General features: G+C 43.2%; 1 long non-coding RNA gene across 2 annotated transcripts; it reads right to left on the reverse strand.

Annotated features, from left to right (window-relative positions):
- Window positions 1-2,722: 2,722 nt before the first annotated feature.
- Window positions 2,723-13,577, reverse strand: LOC129519749 (uncharacterized). Of its 2 annotated transcripts, XR_008666437.1 has the most exons (4): window positions 13,424-13,577; window positions 3,994-4,086; window positions 3,592-3,660; window positions 2,723-3,023 (listed from the first exon to the last, which is right to left on the reverse strand). It is a non-coding gene; the product is annotated as an uncharacterized LOC129519749 (long non-coding RNA). The 2 variants fall into 2 exon arrangements; XR_008666438.1 differs by lacking the exon at window positions 3,994-4,086.
- Between the last annotated feature and the right edge of the window lie 1,605 nt (window positions 13,578-15,182).

Below are 15,182 nucleotides of genomic sequence, written 5' to 3' on the forward strand. Positions count from 1 at the left end.
TTATCGAGACAAGCGGTTTGGGCTGTTTTTCAAGTAGTGTGATAGTGGCCTTGTGTCATCGACAAAACCTCACCCACTTTTCCTTGAGTATGGGAAGCGGTGGCCAGATCTGAGGTACAGTGGAGATGGAAAACATATGGTCACAATCATTTTAATCTAAAGTTCATTCCTTATAGAATGTTCAAGAATTATACCCAATTTTGTCATGAAAAACTTATAAAGGTGAGTTTTGTGTAATGAGGGTTATTGTTGGGACGCCTGGGTGGCTCAGCGTTTGAGCGCCTGCCTTTGGCCCAGGCCGTGATCCTGGAGTCCCGGGATCAAGTCCCACATCAGGCTTCCTGCATGGAGCCTGCTTCTCTCTCTGCCTGTGTCTCTTCCTCTCTCTCTCTCTCTCTCTCTCTCTCTCTCTCTCTCTCTCTGTCTCTCATGAATAAATAAATAAAATCTTTAAAAAAAATAAAAAAATAAAATGAGGTTTATTGTTTAATGGGTAGAGACTTGGTTGTTTGGAATGATGAAAAAGCTCTGGAAATGGATAACAATAATCCTAAAACAATGATACCTCTGTCTACTTAAAATTGGACCTTTGTAATCTTTCCCTCTTTCTCCTCTTTGCTGCCCTACCTGACCGAGCAACCACTGGTAGGCTTTCTGTCTCTACATCGCAGTTTGTGTTTCCTAGAATTTTATGTAAACGGAACCATACATTGTGTGTTCCATTTTAACTGGCTTCTTTCAGCAAAATTACTCTGAGATTCATCCATGCGGTAGCATATAGCAATAGTCCATTCCTTTACATTGCTGAGTGACATTCTAGGGGAAGGATAAGGATATATCACAATGTATATATCCATTCCCTTATTGAATATTTGGGTTTTCGGTTTTTTACTCTTGCAGATGAAGCTGTATGAACATTCATGTGCAAGTCTTTTTATGGACATATGCTTTCATTTCTCACGGATAAATATGACTGGAATGGCTGGATCATATGAAAGGTATATGTTTAATTTTTTAAGGAACTGCTAAATTTTTCCAGAGTGACTGTACCATTTTGCATTCCCATCAGCAGCATATAAGAGTTCCACTTCTCTATATCCTCACCAATACTTGGTATAATCGATCTTTTTAGGTTTAGCCATTCTATAGGTGTGGAGTGGTATCTCATCATAGTTTTAATTTTAATTAAATAAAGTTAAATAAATTAATGTGCTTGTAATCTACGTATCTTTTTCATCAAGTGTTCGTTCGGTGTTTTGCCCATATTTTGTATTTTCTTTAACTTACCCTGCTAGGGTAGATTTAGAAAATCCTGCCCACTTTCTAACAATAGGATGTGTCAGCAAATGCTCAAGTTTGAGTAAAATTTCACATTACAGAATAACTTCCAGGGTGTGTCCCAACAATCCTAAGTATTTTAGCTGGAAACGCCTTTAACACACAGAACAGTTTGAAATAAATGCTCTTAAGGAGGTCAGTGCTACCTTCCCGAATTCCCAGTTTAAGCAGTTGCTGGGGAGTTGTAAGAGAAGATTCTTGCACAGATAAAAAAATCTATGGATCATATTGTCACGTGTTTTGTCACCCGGACAATAGTAACAAATGTTTTGGAGGTTACATCCCATAAATCCACAATGTAGGAGAATTACAAAGAACTCTGGAGGCATCAGTCAATTGTATTAAAGGCAGAGGGACCGTAGAAGGCTCACAGGAGACTAAAACTACCCACTGTGTGCTAAGCACCATTAGAGATGTATTATGGGCAGTGAGATAATATATTACCCAAATAGGCATGCTTTTGAGTGAAATGTGGTACCACTAATATTTTTTTGTCTCACACAGTCCTAGTAAGTCTCCTTAATAGTGTTCCTTTGGGTGCCTGGGTAGTGCAGTTGGCTAAGCATCTACCATTGGCTCAGGTCATGATCCTAGGGTCCTGGGACCCTTGTCTGGCTCCCTACTTGGTGAGAAGTCAGCTTCTCCCTCTGTCTCTGCCCCTCCACCCTGCTCCTTCTCTCGCTTCCTGTCCCTCTTTTAAATAAATAAATAAAATATTTTTAAAAAATAGTGTTCCTTTTCACTCTCCAAAGTGTCCCTGTTTAGATGATAAATTATAGAGTCACCTCCCCTTATAGATACCACTCACAACGACCCTGTAATGGTAAATATTATCTATCCCCATTTACAATCAGAAACTAAGATTCAGCGAGAAAGGATATACAACTTGGCCAAAGCCAAGTGGTTCATAGAGCGCAGAATTGGGATTTGAAACCAGGCTTGCTTTAGGATTTCTCAAAAATCAACTTCCTAGATCCCTCAGAAATCTGAAATCACTCTTGCAAGGTTCATCTGCTTTTTCTTTGGCTGCACTTCCTGTCCTTTTAAGGAGGGCCCACCACTCACTCCACGTGGTACTGTGAAGCTCTCAGGCACACAGCTATCTCCTTCCTCAGGAGGCAGGAGGTGGCAGGTCTGTCATGGGCTTTACCCGCCAGGCACAGATACCAGCTTCAGGAAGGCCTGACCCAAGCTGGGTCCACCACAGTTCTTTCTGGTAAACAAACATGGAAGTCGAATATTTTGGTTATACGGACAGAAAACTAACCGCAATTGACTTAAACAAAAAATGGGCTTAATTGGCTCATGTGACAGAAAAGCCTGGAGAAGATGTAGCTTTATTTTTTTTTTAAATCTTTTTTTATTTATTTATGATAGTCACACAGAGAGAGAGAGAAAGAGAGGCAGGGACATAGGCAGAAAGAGAGCAGGCTCCATGCACCGGGAGCCCTACGTGGGATTCGATCCTGGGTCTCCAGGATCGCGCCCTGGGCCAAAGGCAGGCGCCAAACCGCTGCGCCACCCAGGGATCCCAAGATGTAGCTTTAGATGTGACCAGATGCAGGGACTCAGTCACAGGGATCACAAAGCCAGTATCTCCACATGCCTCTTCTGTTGACTCTCTTCCCCCTTGATGTCAAATTCACGACCAGAAGGTCCAGCCTTGCATCCTGACCTCTCAGCAGCTGCACACAAAAGAGTGCATGACAAAAAAAAAAAAAAGTGAAAAAAAAAAAAAAAGTGAACAATTTCCCAGTGGTTCCAACAGAAGTCCTGAAACTGAGTCTTCTTGGCCTCAGTTTGGGTCACGGACCCAACTCTCTACAATCACTTGGCCACAGGGAGAAAAGCTCTGTCTGACACGCCTGGCTCCAGTGTCTGAGATGCTGTGGGAGGTGAGGGGGCATTGTCCCCCACAGCACAGGAGTCAGGAGAGGGAACACACACAACCCCAAAGGAACCCCTGCACGTGCTCTTAGGTGTACATTAGAAGGCACCCTTGCTTCCAGGGACACCTTCCAGAGCCCTGCACTTAATTTTTTATTCACTGCTTTTTATTCTTCTTCTGAAAGATGACATCTAAAATTGTCTAAGTTCCAGCTCCCCCAAATCTGGAGACACCCTATAAGGAAGTTATCCTAAATGCCACTTCCCTCCTCTCCGACTGCCAATTAGGCGTCAAGTTCTCATCAATGGCTCACCTCTTCTGTTCTTTTCCTTCCCTTCCCAACAGCCTGAAATTGAAGTTCTTACCATCTGTAGCCAGGGAATGACATCCTGACTCCAGCCTTCCTCTCCCAGATTCATCTTCAAAACTGATGCCTTACAGCATGGATTTTAGAGACAAGAAAAGAAAAGAAAAATAAAAAAATTAAAAATAGAACTACCATGTGATTCAGGAATTCCACTCCTTTCACAACTTGAAAGCAGGAGCATGTAGAGATATTGGGGCAATCAGGTTCACAGCAGCACCATTCACAACAGCCAAAAGGTGGAAGCAACCCAAGTGCCCATCGATGAATGAATGGATGAACAAAATGTGGTATATACGTTGAAGGGGTGGAAACATTTTCCCTTCTTCCCTGCTAGGTTCTTCAGCAATAATTTAATTGATATAAGACAGATTAGCAGAGAAGAGCAAACTTAACTGCATACATATGAGCGCCTCACGAAGATCTGAAGACTCAAAGGGCAGCCAGGTAATTGAGGTTTATGTAATATCATGGAGCTAAGGAAAAAAATAAGGATCTGGGGAGACAAAGGGAAGAAAGGCCAGTCACTTTTGAATGGTTTTAGTTCAAAATAATCCTTATGCCACAAGGAGACACATTTTGAGGTGGTAATATGTGCTCCCCTTCAACATATAGAATATTATTCAGCCTTGAAAAGGAAGGAAATTCAGACACATGGACAACCTTGAGGACATTATGCTAAGTAAAATAAGCCAGTCCCAAAAGGAGAAATATTACACAATTCCACTTTCTGAGGTACCTGGAGTAGTCAAATTCAGAGGCAGAAAGCAGTATGGTACCCCCCTACTTAAAGTCAAGGGGCTCTTCTTCAGTTGATCGCAGGGCCAAGCCCAAGGTCTCTGCTCACAGGGTTACCATAAGGAGGATTTCAAGAAATCATGTATGCAAAGTGCTTAATTATGTGGCAGTGCCTGGCACAGGGTAATCGCTCAGTAAGTGGACGTTGCTGCCATCGTTATTACCATACTATTACCTGGCTTCTTATACCCCACCAGCCCCAAGAGTCCGGGCTGTTTCACACGTAGGTATGTCTACATAAGTGGTTTTCTCTGCTTCTATTTGTTAATATTTATCCTTCAAAAAAAAAGTCTTTTTAAAAAAAGCATTTATTCTTCAAAATCCAACTCAAATATCACCTTTCCCCAAAAGCCCTCCTTGTCTCACAAGGTTCCGATAGGTTGATTCCTCCCCTTCTCTATGTCTGCTGTTTTTCAAGTGTTCTTATTGTTGCTCTTGATGCAGTGTCTTTGATTTATGTGTTTGCATGCCAATGTCTGTCCCAGATTGTGAGTAGAATTTAGGGCAGAAAACTGTGTATCGTTGATTGCTTCATTCCTCAGTAGGTTATACTGAGTCCGGCATATAGTTGATGGTCATGTTTGCTCAATGAAGGACCGTGACAGGTACTTTTTCACAAATCTTATCCCATTTTATCCTCACAAAAACAATTCCAGGGAGATATGACTGTCCTCAGTTTTTTTCAGATGGAAGAAACAGGCTTAGAGAGGTTAGTATTTTGTTCAAGATAGCACAGCAGTGATACTAGAACCAGAATTCATTTTTTTTCTGCTTCTGAAACTCATGTTTTTCTTGCCACACTATGCCACCTAATTTTAATCCATAGTTTCCTCAGGAAATGGCATGTATATGGAAAACAGAGAAGAAAGAGCTCAGCTCTGGGGTGGCTCAGATTTGGAGGGGGGAAGACATGGGGTAAGTGAAACAACTAAGCACAAGGCAAATCTCTAAAATGAACTCAGAAACAACCTAGATGAGAGTTGTTTTTTTTTTAAGATTTTATTTTTTTTAGTTTATTGATAATATAATTTTATTTATGCATTCATTCATTTATTTATTGAATGTGTGCGTGTGCCCAAGTGTGGGGGAGTGGGGGAGGAAGGGACAAAGGGAGAGGGAGAGAGAGAATCTTAGGCAAGCTCCACACGCAGCCTAGAGCCAACTTGGGGTTCAATCTCACAGCCTGAAATCATGATAGGAGCTGAAATCAAAAGTCAGGTGCTTGACCAACTGAGCCACCTAGGCACCCCTGGTTTTATTTGTTTATCTATTTTTTAAGTAATCTCTATACCCAACATGGGGCTCAAACTCACAACCCAGAGATTGAGTCACATGCTCTACTGACTGAGCGAGCCAGTGAAGAACCCCAAAGCAAATCCTTTTCCCCCCTCATGGAAGAGAGTTTTAAGGGAAAAAAGCGAGTTACTACATAAAATGAAGATGAGAAAAGCCATTTTTCAGGACACCCGGCTGGCTCAGTCAGTAGAGCATGCAACTCTGGATCTCAGGGTTGTGAGTTCAAGCCAAACGGTGGACATGGAGCCTGCTTTAAAAAAAAAAAAAATTATTTTTCACTCTGGTCCTTCTCGATGAGAAGCCTCAGGACCACGGGTCCAGCAGAAATCTACTGGGCAAATCTATTGGGCAAGAAAGGGAGGAGCTGGTGACCATGGAGGCCGCAGGGGTAGAAAACCCATGGGTAGGGGGGAGGAAGGGGAGCAGCAAGGCAAGGCTCGACAAGCAGGCAGCCAAGGGAGGCCAGGAGGAGGATCCACAGAGCTTCAAAGGACCCAGGGGCGGGGGGTGGGGGGGGTGGGGGGGGGTGGGGGGGGTGGGGGTGGGGGGTGGAGAGGTGAACCCCCAGGGATACGGGGAGGGGCGCGGGGGCATGCAGGAGCTGAGGGAGGCTGGGCTCCCCGGGACTTGCAGGAGGGAGGACGCCTGTCCCTGTCCCCACCTTCGGCCTCCACAACCCCTTCTCTTTACCTCTCCCTTCCTTCTCTTCATTCCCATGTTCTTCACACATCATTCCTTCTGTCTTCTCTCTCCTTTTGCCTTTGTCTCGCCTCAGTCCTGCTCGCAGCAGGTGCTAACACCCCAGGAATTCCGCGGGCTGCCCTTCAGCATCGCAGGCCTCGCTGTTGGCAGTTCGGGGTTCACAGTAACATGCTTCACCAGCCGCAGGAAGGGGTTTAGGGATTGGGGGTCCCAGCCAGGGGGTCGCAACCCCCGCAAGACTTTTATGCAAGGATTTTGTTGTGTGTATTGTGCTGATCTACATTCTTCTGGAAAAGAGTCCCACTCCTTTCCTTAATTCCCAAGGGGAGAAGGGTCCAAAAAGTTTCCGGCCCTGGCTGCCTCTCACCTCCCTCCCGTAATAGCTGGTTAGGTTTGGCTTCCTTATGAGAACCCGTGTTCTTGATCTTGATAAGGACGTGGTCCAAAAGCTTCTGCTTGTAGGGAGTAGGATTAACCTCCCGAAACTCAGCTCAGCAACCATTCTGAAGCACAAAACGACTCGTTCCAGGGTCACATTCCCTTCTTCTTTGTTGCTTATCAAAAATCATAGGAAAACTTAAGATGGTATCAAAATACTAATGCAGTTTAATTCCTTTGTAAACTTGTTTACTCCAAAACATAAAGGCCAGAGTTTCCTATTGAAATACAATCCCTTTTCAGCCTAGGAGGCAGTGGGAAGCCTTTCCTAAGGATCTAATGGTCTAACTTTCAGCACGTAGCACCGGAGAGTGCTTCCCGATTATACTGAAAGTTGCTTGGCACCTGTTTCTTGAAATACGTGTGTTTAGCTTTGGGTAGTGAAGGCATCTGGGAAATAGGCATTTCGTTCAATAATATTAAAAGCATTCATATAGGAAACAGAAAACTGAGCTTTTCTTTTAGTTTTCATTAGATTAGAAACTCCAGGGACACCTGGGTGGCTCAGCAGTTAAGCACCTGCCTTCAGCTCAGGGCGTGATCCTGGGGTCACAGAATCGAGTCCCACATCAGGCTCCCTGCACGGAGCCTGCTTCTCCCTCTGCCTGTGTCTCTGCCTCTCTCTCTCTCTCTCTCTCTCTCTCTCTCTCTCTCTCAGTCTGTCTCTAGTGAATAAATAAATAAAAATCTTAAGAAAAAAAAGAGATTAGAAACTCCAGAAGGGCAGGAACCATTCCCTTCAACATTGTATCTCCACCTTAAACACATAGTAGCCGTTCAATACATAAAGGAATGAAAAACTAGCAAGCTTCTCACAGAATGGATTTTATAGAAAGTATTTTTTCTTTCCTTTTTTCCAGGTTTTTTCCAGCCTTATTGAGATGGAATTGACATATAGCACTAATGTAAATTTAAGGTGTCCAATATGTTTTTTTGATGCATTTATCTATTGTGAAATGTTTACCAAAACAAGGTTAATTGACACGTCCTTCACCTCGCATGATCATCGTTTATTTGTATTGTTGGGGGTGGCGGTGAGAACATTTAAGTTTCACTCTCAGAGCAGCTTTCTGATATACAATACAGTATTGTTAATTGTAGTCACCATGCTGTACATTAGATCCCCGGAACTTATTCATCTTATAACTGACTTTTCACCAACATCTCCCCATTTCCTCCACCTCCCTTAACCCCTGGTAACCACCAATCTACTTTCTGTTTCTGTAAGTTCAATATTTTTTCATTGAAATATAATTGACATACAATATCCTATTAATGTCAAGTGCACATCATAGCGGTGTTTCTATACATTCTGACATGGTGTCCACACTAAGCCTAATTATCATCTGTCACGATACAGAGTTATTAAAATATAATAGACTATGTCCCCTATGCTGTACATTACATTCCAATCACTTATTTATTTTATGACTCCAAGCTTGTACCTCTTAATACCCTTTACCAATTTTGCCTGCCCCCGTCAGAGGTCAGATCAAGCAAGGTATTGAAGGCTATGAGGACAGATAAGGAAAGAAGGAATACGGTCCTTAACTCTGGAGTAAAGTTCCTGAAAAATCCTTCTGTGCTTGCTTTCTGAACTAAAGAAAGATTAAAATAAGCCCAGATAAGTATTGAGGTAACTTAAAAATAAAAATTCTTGAGTGGTGTATCTGATAACTCATCCAAAAAAAATGAAATTAAGTAGGTGGACTCATTTGCCAGCCATTCTAAATAAATAAGCACCTATTATATTATTATGCTTGTTCAAGTAAAATCCTTATTACTTAGGGGAGGAATGTGGTCAACACGGTAGGAAAAAATTTTTCCACTCTTTTATTGTGTGTTTCGAATTGGCTACTCTACTAGTTTCCATTTATTTTTCCAGTTTTGCATTTTAAAATGCTTGGATCATGATTACAGGTTTAAAAAACATTAGCCTCACCTACTCTTCTTTTCAAAAAGTTTTCAAGGAAACTGCTTTGTAAAGTGATACAAGTACACTTTACTTTCAGCATAAAGAGGATATGGGTAGGATTTATAGGCATTATTCCCAATACAAAAAAAAAATCTACTTCAGCTGTCAAAATTTGCCTTTTAGTTGCTTGGTTTTACTACTGTCATGCCATAAGTCATATAGGAGAAATAAAACAAAAATATTTTCTTCATATGGTTACATAAAATTTGGTTGACAGTTGACCCTTGCACAATGCAGGGGTTAGGAACTCTCCCTACCTTACCCCATGCTCAGAAATCCACATGTAACTTTTGACTCCCCAGAACCTTAACTAATAATTAGCCTACTGTTGTTATAAATAGTTAACACATTTCATGTATGTTATGTTTTTATATAATGTATTCTTACAATAAAACAAGAGAAAAGAAAATATTAGAGAGAAAATACATTTACAGTCCTGTACTGTAAAAAATCTGCATATAAGGGACCCACACAGTTCAAACCCATGTTGTTCAAGGGTCAACTGTATATGATTACTTTTTTAAAAATATTTATTTATTTATTTATTTATTTATTTATTTATTTATTTATTTGACACAGGAGACAGGGAGAGAGCAAGCACAAGCAGAGGGAGAGGGAGAAGCAGACTCCCTGCTGAGCAGGGAGCCCAATGTGGGGCTCAATCCCAGGACCCCAGGATCATGACCTGAGCTGAAGGCAGACACTTAACTAACCGAGCCACCCAGGTGCCCATATTATTTTTAAACATATGTTTCCAAGGTGCAATTGCACTTACTTTGTTAAAACCTAACCCTCAATTATTTATCTTACGCTCCATTTATTCACATATTCTTATCTTGGTACCTATCAGTTAAACCACCATTCATCATCATCACGCAATTAGCTTTGGTAGTGATCATCCTCCTATCATGCATGTGTAGGGAAGGAAAAAAACTTTTCCTCTAACCTCTCAGACTTTGTAAATGATGACAGTAAATGAAGCCGACAAATGACAGATAAGCAGCACAGATTTACCTGCAGGCTCATAGGAGCTTTCCAGAGAAGTGAAAACCCAAAGCACAGAGCTAGGCTTGAGGACTTCTATACCATTTTAACACGGGGCAATAAATTGTGGGGCAGGGACAAGACGGAAAGTTAAAAGATTTTGGCTTCTAGGGGTGTTATATTGTGAGAAGGTAAATATATGGGGGAAATGAATGGAGATAAGGGTTATTTTGGTAAGGTAGGTTATGATAAGATTCTCCAGCAATTAAGAATCACTCTTCTCTTCCTGGTACAGAAAAGAAGGGAGGGGAGATCTTCACAAAAGGAAATCTATGCCATGATTTTAAGCAGAACCGGGGCTGGTGGGGGTGAGGGTGCCGGGAGGGCAGAGAGCTCCTCCCACGTCTGTTTCTTAACTGCCTTCACCTCAAAATAATCCTTATGCCAAAGCAACATATTTTGGGATGGCATATTCTGATCCTCTTCATAGGTTATCCCCATCTTCCTATGATGTCTGAACCCCATGGGATGGGGGTCAATCTGTTCCTTCTGGTTCCTAGTAGAGTTCTGAGTGCAAAGTAGGTGGCCACACATACTGTTTATGAATTAAAATTGCAGTGTAGTCAGTTATACCCGAGGTAAAGATAAAATGCAGCATTACCTCCTCAGGACTGCTGAGTCATTTAAATAACCATCCAAAAGACTGGTTAATATATAATTTAATAATTTGTCAGCTCCTTCAGATGCAAGCCAAAAATACTGTTCTAGTCAGCATCAACCCACAAAAGATAAATGAAGGTTGGCAAATGGTGCTCTTAAAATACACACATCTTTTCATCCAACTCATTTATTCATTCAACAAATGTCTCTTGAGGGTTTACTGTGTGCCAAGTTCTGTCCTAGACTGGAGAGACAGGAGTCAGCAAGACAAAGTCCACGACTTCAAAGTCATCGCTACTCTTGCTTGTGTTTTACTCTCCGAACTGATTCAGGAAAAGTCAAGACATTTATCCTTATATCTTTGATTTAACCGTAACATATGTGCTCAAGGACAGCGGCACAGCCAGTTACTTCTTCCAACTACTGTAGGACTTATCTGTGCTTCCAGGATAAACTCCAAACATCCTGGAGTTTACAAAGCCCTTTTCACATGGAATGTCTCACTAATAACTAGCCTGGAAACACACACACAGGGACACCAAACAACCAAAAAAAAAAAAAAATGCTCTTCAAGCCTTGCATGCTTCACCTTTGCATGTGTTCTAGGGAATGACCGGCTTTTAGTAATTTAGGAAAACAGCTGTGTCCAGACAAAGCCTTCTCCATAGCCTTTTCCAAAGTCTTCTGCTTTACCTGGCTTTCGCCCACTAGGCTCAGTAATCACCTCTTCCAGGAAGCCTTCCTTGTTCCTCTGAGTCTGGTTAAGCACCCACTCTAGGTTTCTGTGATTTTTAGTTTTTTAACCTCTGTCATAGAAATTATTGCACTATATTATAATGATCTAGCCTCTCTTTTCACTAGATTATGTGCTTCTTAAATTTAGAGGCTAATTCTTTTACACCTATTATGTCCATATTAAAAGAAAGGAAAAAAAAAGAAGGAGGGTGTGTATTGAAATTGATAAGAATTCCTGCTCAAAGCTCTCCACCCTCTCTTTTTGGGAAGCAGACCCACCGGGTCCAAACCAGCACTGATACTTCTTAGCTGTGAGACTTTAGGCAAGTTACTTAACTCAGCTGCGTCTCTTACTCCTGAAGCCAAGCACAGGCTTAATAAGTATTTGCTTAAGGAAAGAATAATGATTATTAGAGGCTTAATTAATAGTGATAGTTAACATACACAGCACTTACTCTGTGCCTGGTACTGTTTTGAACACTTTCCGCATGTTATCTCTGTCAGTCCTCACATAACCCGGTGACATGATACTATCATATTCCTTCTGTAGAAGAAACTGGCCTGCAGAGGTGACCCACCAGATTACATAGTGGGGCTCCAGAGCCCATTCTCTGAACTATCACCCCCTCCTGTTGGTTGCTGGCTGCAAGGGCAGAGGGACTAGAGGAAGAGACAAGATGATGAACACAGTATCCCCCGCCCTCATCAAGAAAAACATCCTTTATTACTATCATTTCATTTCCTGGGGATGACCCACCAATATCCTAAAAGTGCTGCTCTTCAGTCAGACAATCCTTGCTTCCAGCTAAAACTCCCCTTTACCTACCTGAAACATCCCATATTAATTATGCTTGGTTTGGGGTCTAGTGGGAAAACATAGCTCCTTGACTATGTTTGACCCAAGAGTCTTCTTTTAAAAAAAATTTTTTTTTTTATTTGACGGGGGGGAGAGAGAGAGAGAGAGAGAGAGAGAGAGAGAGAGAGAGAGAGAGAGAACAAGCTGTGGGGAGAGGGAGAAGCAGACTCCCAGCTGAGGAGGGTGCCCCATGCAGGGCTTGATCCCAGGACCCTGAGATCATGACCTGAGCCCAAGGCAGAAGCCCAACAGACTGAGCCACCCAGGGGCCCCCCAAGGGTCTTCTTATTTGGGACTGTCATCCTCTTTGGCAGAATGAGCAGCCAAGGAAGATCTGTGTTGGGGGACGAGATCACCCCCTAGCTAGCCAGTCCACCTCACATCCACAGGAGACCTTATTAATTGGGAGAGTGATGAGGGTTTCCCTTCCAATTTCTGAGATTTCCTTCTCACTCACTAATCCACTTAATGCATATATTTGACTTTCACCTGTTACGATTTATTTCTAAAATAATACATAGGTGTCTCTAGGAATGGTTAGTCTTAGGACAGAAGCTGGAGTCCATGAAGTGGACAGCCCTTCTCTGAAGACCCCTCTTGCTTCACCTCACCCATAGGGTGAGCCCCAGCAGTGATCCTTGGATTCCTTGACCCTCCCCTGACAGCTCAGCTCACTAGGAGACAGAGATGGGGCAATCAATTCTCTTGCCTACATGTTTGATTCCTGGTTGGTCACTTCAACTGAAGTCTTCTAAATTTAGAAGCTGTAAGGTGATCATGTTCCATTTTATATGTAGAAAAGCAGATACAACAAGTTTATTAGTTAGGTTACAGGTTCCAGTTTCTTTAGTAAAGAATCAATATAGGGGCACCCGGGTGGCTCAGCCAATTAAGCTTCAGCCTCTTGATTTCAACTCAGGTCATGGTCTTGGGGTCCTGAGATAGCCCCACATTGGGCTCCACACTCAGCATGGAGTCTGCTGGAGATTCTTTCCCTCTCCATCTGCCCTTCCCCCTAATGGTGCTCTTTCTCTCTCAGATGAATAGATAAATAAATCTTTAAAAAAAAGAAATAAAGGGACACCTGGGTGGCTCAGTGGTTGAGCGTCTGCCTTCAGCTCAGGGCATGATCCCGGGGTCACCGGATCAAGTCCCGCATCAGGCTCCTTGTGAGGAGCCTGCTTCTCCCTCTGCCTGTCTCTGCCCCCCCCCTCAATCTCTCTGTATCTCTCATGAATAAACAAATAATCTAAAAAAAAAATAAAAAAGAAAGAAAGAAAGAAAGACCCAATTAACCCCAGCTTAAATGAGATAGAAGCATGTTTTCCTTTCATTTAAGAGTTCAGGGCTAATACGATGGCTCCTGTGGCTGGAGACCCACGCTCCTACCTCAGGGCTGCAACCTCCTCCACTGGCAGCTTTCACCTCCAGGTCAAAGGCGATGGCTTCAGCTCCTGCCACCCTTCTCCACACCTAGGCAGCAAGGAGGGAGAAGGACCGAAAGAGGAGCTCACTCCCTTGCATTTAGAGCATCCCCTAGAAGTTGTACTTATCCCGTCTGTCTGGGTGGCATTGGCCAGAACCTAATAAATGGTCACAATTAGCAGCGAGGGAGGCTTGGAGGGGTGGCTTCGGCTGGGTAGCCTTACTTCCAGCTAAAACTCTATCCTCAGAGAAGGGGAGACGCAACGAGCAGTCTTGGCTGCGTCCAGGCTCACACAGCCGGCTGGTCCCTGGGAGCCCAGGAGGAGAGAAAGCTGCAGGGAGAGACTTGGGGCCTGAGGCTGGGAGAGCCACAGGCCTTCCAGGTGGCACCCGCTGCTCCTTTCAGTCTCCCACCGACTCCCAGCAGCTTGCTTGCCCTCGCTTCTCAGAAACCCCGGGCTTTGCAGAAGCTCACCCAGGGGGCCCTCTGTTCCTTGACACCAAAGAGCCTTGTCCGGGACCATTGAGCTGACAAGGTGCTCCTTGCAGGCACATCAGCATTTTGTCCCGACTCGGGGTTTCCTCGGTGCCCATGCTCCGTGGATGAATACTGATTGAGCCTAATGCACCCTCTTGCAGCTGGGTGCATTTACTGTCCGTCTCCATCATTTTGGCCAGTTATCCTCTGCAGGCTTCCAGATTGCTCCAGAGAACAGCAAGGGTGGGCCCACGGGAGGATCAGAGAAACGTCTCAATCTGCCACTCAGAGAGGAAACTGGGAAGAGTTGGGCCAGGCCCTGCCCTGAGATCTGTGGGCGCTCCGAGGAGGGGTGTCGTCCAGGCAGCAAACAAGGCGATCTGCACCCCCTGGTAAGGAAACCAGGGCACCAGGATCCAGGGGACGGCTTTCCCTCCCTCCCGGGCCCATGCACCCAGCTCACCCTCAAAGGAAAACAGCCCCAGCCTGGACTTGGAGAAGAGTCTGACATGAAACTGTTTTTGGTGTTCTAAATTTAACCAGCTGGAAAGAAGTACCATTCTATTAAATGCTTTTCTAAATGGAGGATTTGCCTCTTTAATGGAAAATCTGCATTTCATCAAAGGGATGGAAAACAATACACTTGACTAGTTCATTTGATACAAAGCCCAGCATAACAACAAGCCCAAATCCATGCTTTTGTTGATCATCTTTAAGAGAAAATAAAGCAAGGGATTTTGAGAGGCCTGTAAGCTGTATTCTGCGGTATCCTAATGAAAACAGCAGGGTTCAAGTTCTATCCAAGAATTTTACAAGTCCGCCTGGCCTGGGGAAGGCATCCAATTAATTCTTGTTGAATAAGTATGTTTCAAACTGATGCTGAAGCAATTAGTTTGGAAATCTCTACAACCCGCTACGTTTCTACATTTTACTCTTAAAATACACAGGCTTTGTGAATGAGTATCAAAATTAGCTTCATCAATAGTGGGAATGAAATCAAGTCCACGGTAGGAGCAGAGCAGATTTTTAAATCTTAAAGTGATTTAAAAATTGCAAATGACAGCACTGCCGTTTTCTGCTTCGCTCTAAACATTACAGGTGACGTCTACAGTGCCAAAGGCCTCCCAGCAGCAGCTAGTTCTAGAGACCAGTCATTGAGGACATCATGTTGCTTGGCAGCATTTTTATCCTTTACTTCTTCAGGAATTTTTTTTTCAGATCCTATATTTCTTTTTATGAGATGGT

Source organism: Nyctereutes procyonoides, unplaced genomic scaffold (genome assembly GCF_905146905.1).
Source record: "Nyctereutes procyonoides isolate TBG_1078 unplaced genomic scaffold, NYPRO_anot_genome, whole genome shotgun sequence".
NCBI lineage: Eukaryota > Metazoa > Chordata > Mammalia > Carnivora > Canidae > Nyctereutes > Nyctereutes procyonoides.